This window comes from Melitaea cinxia, chromosome 20, assembly GCF_905220565.1.
Source record: "Melitaea cinxia chromosome 20, ilMelCinx1.1, whole genome shotgun sequence".
NCBI lineage: Eukaryota > Metazoa > Arthropoda > Insecta > Lepidoptera > Nymphalidae > Melitaea > Melitaea cinxia.
In genome coordinates, this window is record NC_059413.1 from 8,133,584 (window position 1) to 8,140,447 (window position 6,864).

The 6,864-nt window shown below is 35.0% G+C and overlaps 3 non-coding genes across 3 annotated transcripts; 1 reads left to right on the plus strand and 2 right to left on the minus strand.

Annotated features, from left to right (window-relative positions):
- Positions 1 to 786: 786 nt before the first annotated feature.
- Positions 787 to 859, minus strand: Trnam-cau. The gene has a single exon. It is a non-coding gene; the product is annotated as a tRNA-Met (tRNA).
- A 2,704-nt stretch (positions 860 to 3,563) lies between these two features.
- Positions 3,564 to 3,636, minus strand: Trnam-cau. The gene has a single exon. It is a non-coding gene; the product is annotated as a tRNA-Met (tRNA).
- Positions 3,637 to 6,186: 2,550 nt separating this feature from the next.
- Positions 6,187 to 6,259, plus strand: Trnam-cau. The gene has a single exon. It is a non-coding gene; the product is annotated as a tRNA-Met (tRNA).
- Positions 6,260 to 6,864: the final 605 nt, after the last annotated feature.

Here is a 6,864-nt window from a genome sequence, read left to right on the forward strand (position 1 = left end):
TGAAACGATATACGTTTCCCAAATAAAAGCTACCGTACTAGAAAGATACTGCCATACATACTGTCAATATCACACATCTATTGCATGATCGGTGATGCATTTTCTATTATTAGACTATTGTATCACTCGCGGACTAAATTTAGCAATGAACAGACCGGGGTGACACTAGTTAATGATCGATGAGTGTTATGATACACGTCGCGGTGTAATGAGCAACAGAATGGGGACAGTGGCAAATCAGCTAATGTCAATGTTTTGATCTGTTGGCATACTTTGTCAAGGTGTGATGGGATTAATTGAGTTGGAGCACAGTAGAATATATCCTGCTGAAAACCTAGATCATTGCGTCTAGGAAATAACCTAAACATTAGAGAAGATCACAGCTAAATACTACTGCTTTCAAGTAGTGTTGTGTTCCTGTAGTGAGTAAGGTGACCAGAGCTCCTGGGGGAATTGGGGGTAAGGTCTGCTTGCGAACGCGCTTGCGATCTTTCTGGTGTTGCAGGCGTCTATAGACTACGGTAACTCAACTTATAGGTTTAGATAAAAAATTGGATAGAAATATTGGAGGATATGTTTGATATTTGAGGTTAAAATTGGCTTGGATTTCAATAAAAAAAATTATTTTTACAGCAATAAGATGATAAGATTTAACGGTAAAATTAAATGGATGAATGTACTAATTTATTATGACTTTTTATTAGGTTAAAAATTTTAATTGTATATATTTAATGAATTATTTAAAACATAATTATTACAATTATGTTCTTTTTATAATAAAAATTATGCCCCGGGTGAGGATCGAACTCACGACCTTAAGATTATGAGACTTACGCGCTGCCTACTGCGCTACCGAGGCTATAGGACGGAGTTGTTAAATATTCACCTACTTTATTTTAGATATTCGTAACAATGCAGTATGTTCCTGTATAGTTTATATGTCGCCAAAAGGTGATGTTTATACCACTGTACTAGCAGATCAAGTCAAATCTCGCCAGTAGAATTTAATTCGAGCTGATACATTTTCCGATTCTTATATGTAATGTGTCATAGGCGCCTGATAGCGATCGTTACTCATAGAAAGGAATACCCGCCAGGCCATTGTGGTGGATTAAGCTCCGACAGATCTCCGACATGGAAAAAGAGACCTGTGCCCAGTAGAGGGATGCTATAAGCTGCATCAATCAATCATTAAATATATAAATGTGTATACTTTGTACCATTAGGGTTACAAACAAGCGAACAGTAGCTTACAGTAAACGGCTACCATAGCCTATGAACGCTTGAAACACCAGAAGCATCATAAGGGTGTTGCTGACCCTAGCCCCGCTGTCAACATGACGAATCTCTAGAAGCTCTTGCTATCATTCTGATGATGAGAGCATCATACTACATTTATAATTATTAGCTGTGAACCTTTGTAAGGTTGAGACACTATCAAAATTTGCTATCAATTTTGGGCAAAGCATTCCCTAACTCTAACTAATTATACATTAACTCATAACGCTTCAGCCTGTAATATCCCACTGCTGGACAAAGGATATTTACTTTTTTAACTGCCAGAACTTATGATGGGTTATTGCCACTTCCACAGCGAATGCTGGCTTCGATTATTTTTTCTTTCTTTTCTTTTTCCAGGTGGTATAACTTTTTTATGGCTTCCAGACCTTTCTTGATTCTATCGATCTACGTTTTCTTTCTCCCACTCTGTATTTCTGCTGAGAAAAAGCAATAATTATAGCTCGATTTGAATATTACTTTATAGACAACTGAGTATTATCTATATAATTTTGAATAAAATTTTCTTAGTTCATCAAATATTATATGCACTATATTATTACGGCACATTAGCATTAAACAGTAAATTAATTATCTGACACGCGTCGAAAAATTGCCAATGACGTCTAAGCAGGAATGTGTCAGTTATAATTTTTTTTCTCAGAATCGTTATACAAATAATATTGTTTTCGAATGTTTCCATCAAAGACAGCCGATGTTATATTTGTTTGTCTGTTGTGGTCCAGAATTAGCAACAAAAAATAGGTCGCGTCTTTAAAGTCATGTTCTCACAACAATTGACGAATGCGACGGCGCCAGCGTTTAATAAACAATTCGATATAACGGAATTAATAATTCTATAATATATGGCTAGAACACGTGACGTGACCTAGGGTATACAAGTTTCGAGGTTCATATTATCATTTAAAAACTAACATTTTACACTGAACGGCTGAACCGACTGCAATATGAAATTTATTGTAGACACTGCTGACACACCAACAACAAATAAAAATTTTCTTATATCTAGGAGAAAGTCTAAAATCTTTTCAGGGGTTGTCGAATCATCTTTAGTTTTAATAAAATGTCTGTTTGACACGTAGGTAAGTACGTTAATATTACAACCATTTAGAAAATCACAGATACTATTTTGTTTCATTTTTCATATTTTTGTGACTACCTATAACGGACCGCTCAGGTTTTTTTTTTTTGTTCACTAGGTCGGCAAACAAGCGTACGGCTCATCTGATGGTAAGCTATTGCCGTAGCTTATAGACACCTGCAACAACAGAAGCATCGCAAGCGCGTTGCCGACCCAATCCCTCCAGGAGCTCTGGTCACCTTACTCACCAACAGGAACACAATACTGCTTGAAAACAGTATTATTTTGCTGTGATCTTCTGTAAGGTCGAGGTACTACCCCAGTCGGGCTGCTTCATATTTTAAGCAGGAAATTTCTGCTGTGCCCTACCTCAGTTTAACTACCGCTCTGGTGTAGTGGTGTGTATAATCGCCTAAAACAGCGACGGTTGCGGCTTCGATACCCGCTAGGGATGGATATTTGTATTCGTACAAATATTTCTTTCTGGTTTGGATGTCTGTTCTTGTCGGTCTCCCCACCATGCATCGGAGAGCACGTTAAGTCGTCAGTCCCGATTGCTATCATAAATACCTGATAGCGATGGTTACTCATAGTAGGGAACATATCCGCCAACCCGTAGTGGAGCAGCGTGGCGGATTAGATATATGGAAAAAGAGGCGTGTTCCAGCGCTATTATAATATCTTCCATATTTTCTCAGGAGCATAAAAAAAAACACAAGTGTAGTGTCTATATTTTAACTCTTTTATGAGTAAGGTCCATAAAATAAATTTGCAAAGAAATGATGTCTATATGCACTTACAAAACCAGAAGAATTAAAAAGTACTGCCAACCTTCTAACATTCTTTTCTGCGTGACATACAAAATGTTAAGTAAATTTGAAAAGTGAGAACTACTTCTGACTTACTAATAAACAAAAGATAATTTAATCATATCTAAGGAATTATTCAAATATATATTTTATTAGATCACCTTGAATGGCTTTGAATTTAAAGAAATGAATGATGATGATCTAGAAACCTATGTGTATATAGTAATTAATATAACTGGTGTAAACCGCTTTAATTATTTTTATAATAAATAAATAAATAAATAAATGTGAATTAACAATATAATATGACCTTTAGACGATACATAGTGATACGTGATGTAAGTTTTAATATATATCTGAATATAAAAAGAGTATGCCCCGGGTGAGGATCGAACTCACGACCTTAAGATTATGAGACTTACGCGCTGCCTACTGCGCCACCGAGGCGATGCTATGTTGAGTGAAAAAAGTGTATATGTTGATTATCTTTGTACGTTTGTTTACCTATTATTAATACCGAGATAAAGAAAGGAGATATCTCTTTTTTGTTTTGTTTGTATGTAAGCGGACCAGAACCTGTAATTACAATATTGTATGTACCGTCCTGTTAACATTGCAGGTAATACCAATGTTAATTAAAAATTCTTGAGGTGGTAAAAAGGATTTGCATATTTATTTCGAAATTTTAAAATATTTTTTATACACTTTTTTTGTGACGTAACGTCCACGGACTTGTTGCTTGAGCTTTTTTTTAGATCTTGCAATTTTTTACTCATCCGCTTGGGTTTTTTTTTTATTATAATGCTATGACATTTATAGAAAATGAGGAGGTTCTCAATTCGACTGTATTTTTTATGTATGTTGTTACCTCAGACCTTTTGTCTGTGTTTACCGATTTCGAAACTTTCATATTAATCGAATCGTGTGTATCATGTTATCTCATTTAAATTTAATTGCGATCTAACAAGCGCTGTTCGAGTTATATCTAATAATGCGTATTTACTTCACTATTTTTACGTCGACCTACGATGTGTTATACCGCATAACTTTTCACTGGATATACCGATTTTAATGATTCTTAGTTTAATTGAAAGTGTATGCTTGTTTTATAGTCTCATTAAAATGAGATCCCATTGATTAGGATCTGATGACTACCTTTTGAGTAATCATTGATAAAGCGCATTTACTTAACTATTTTTTCGTCTACTTTGTATTACTTGTCAATGTAACTGAAGTCAGTTTTTTTTTCGTTTGCGAGCAAACACAGTTATCTGATTGCATGCTTAGTATATTAGTATATTCATATGAACTACGCGAAGCTTACATTATTATTTATTATATCGTGGCCCTTTGTTTCTCCGTGCTTCGGATTATACATATTTAAGTTTTACAACTGACGAGTTAATTATTTACAGTTAATTTCGGTATAAATATTATTCAAGTGGAATGGTCCCCATTAGGGGCAATAAGACGATCTTAAAATGATAAACGTCGCCTTAATTTTTTAGTTTTACACAATTTTTCCGTTGGTGCTGCGGGGGATACCATATGACCCCGAGCCAGAGTCAACTTAAAAAATATGTCTTAGAAAAATATGTCACGTAATGTAAGGAAAAATAAGTAAGATCTTTAAGAATTGGTATGACAGTACAATAAAAACTTATCATAAAAATTTTGTAAATAGGGACTTTTAAACTGGCTCCATGGACTAAACAAGCGGTTACCCCATGGCGTTCAACGTGTTAAAAATGGTTTTGCACTGCTGCCCAAAAATACAACCAAGTATTTCCACTGACAACGGTAATAAGATTTCATTTAAAGCTAGTGACGAATTTTTGTGCTGTGGTGATGATTGAAAAATTTAAAATATAAAAGTAAGTTACCGAAAATAATAGTTCTCTCTCTCGCAGGAAAAGTTGAGAGCACCCATATATATATATGTATATATGCGATAAAAACTTTGGAAGACGAAGCTTTGATAAACATTTATCTTTCGAAAAAATGTATCAATAAATTGTACTTATTAAATTAAGATGAAACCTATTTTTATATATATATTTACTCGTCTATCCACAATTACATAATACGACATTTACCTATATTATTGCATATCAAATAGAAACTTCAAAAAAAATATATAATAAATTGACAGACTGTTGCGTATAAAAACTGTAACACTATTATGTTGTTAATTCGATAACAACAAAATATAAAATTACAACAACAACAGAAATTGCAGCGAGTGCAAAAAGCCGACCCGACCGCAACTATTGGCGCGGCTGCAATTGACAGCAGCGCTCAATTTATGGCCCGCACTGTCTACCGGCCGTGGGGAGTCGTGTTTGATCAACGCTGGATGAGGCAAGGTTGCAAAGGTATGATTTCTTTTTAAATATATTCACATTCTTACAAAAAATAAAAATAAAATAATGTTTATTGTCATAATGCAGAGTAGGAAATATCTTGTAAATCTAGTGTCGGGGCGGTGACGTATTGTAACCCTACAAGAAGATCACTGAGGTAGGGCACAGCAGGAATTTCCTGTGTTACTGTCAGTATACAGCTCGAGCTGGTGATAGAGCGAGCTGTGGATGCGCTAATGACAGCAGGTGTGGGATAGGAGTGTTGCAGGTATTCATAGACTATATTTACTTTCATATGAAATGCGTCTGTGCTTGTTTGGTAGTCGAGTAAAGTAATGAAATTATTTATTTTAATTCGATTATTTTATTTAGAAGCTATACACGCACTAGTAAAAAATTACAAAATGTGTGGTTACGTACTAATAATATTGTAACAGACCGTCAAATTCATTAATTTGAAAATCATTTGAAAAATGTCTTATAAAATAATATGCCAAGGCAAAGGTGTATTTTTCCAATTTTTGTTTGATTAATTTATACTATTGAAAGTTTTTAAGTGAAACAGGCACGTTCAATGAGCTGTGATATTGCATAGGTACGTACTTTAGCTGTAATTTTAGCAGGGCTTATCGTAGCCTCGGTGGCGCAGTAGGCAGCGCGTAAGTCTCATAATCTTAAAGTCGTGAGTTCAATCCTCACCCGGGGCATAGTTTTTATCAAATAAAAAAAATAGTCACGATACTTAGTATTTCAATAACTGTAGTAAAAAATTTAGAAATAACTAGCTGACCCCGCAAACGTTTCTTTGCCACATATGTTATTAGCCCCCTTAATCCCCCCCCCCCCTTATAATTTAGGGGTATGAAAAATAGATGTTGGCCGATTCTCAGACCTACCCGATATGCCCTCAAAATTTTATTAAAATCGGTTGAGCCGTTTCGGAGGAGTTCAATGTTTAACACCATGACACGAGAATTTTATATATTAGATAAGATGTAGACAGATTTTACACGTATATTACTCGACTTCGGATATTGTACTATGATATAAGAATGTGACGGAACATCGATGTCTTACAGAGCTAGTGTGAATAACGTTACAATTTTATTTATTAATTTTAGTTAAATATGCGTGTATCTCTCTTCCATTGTCAGTGTATCCTTGTAACGATACATTTAATTAATTCCCACATTGGAATAGTGTGAATTTTGACTGCAACTGAAGCCAACTGTTATTTGTTTTGTCGTTTTTAATGAACGGCCGACGTGTGGCGATCGAACGGGCCGCACCGGCACAGAACCCCTGTTGTTTT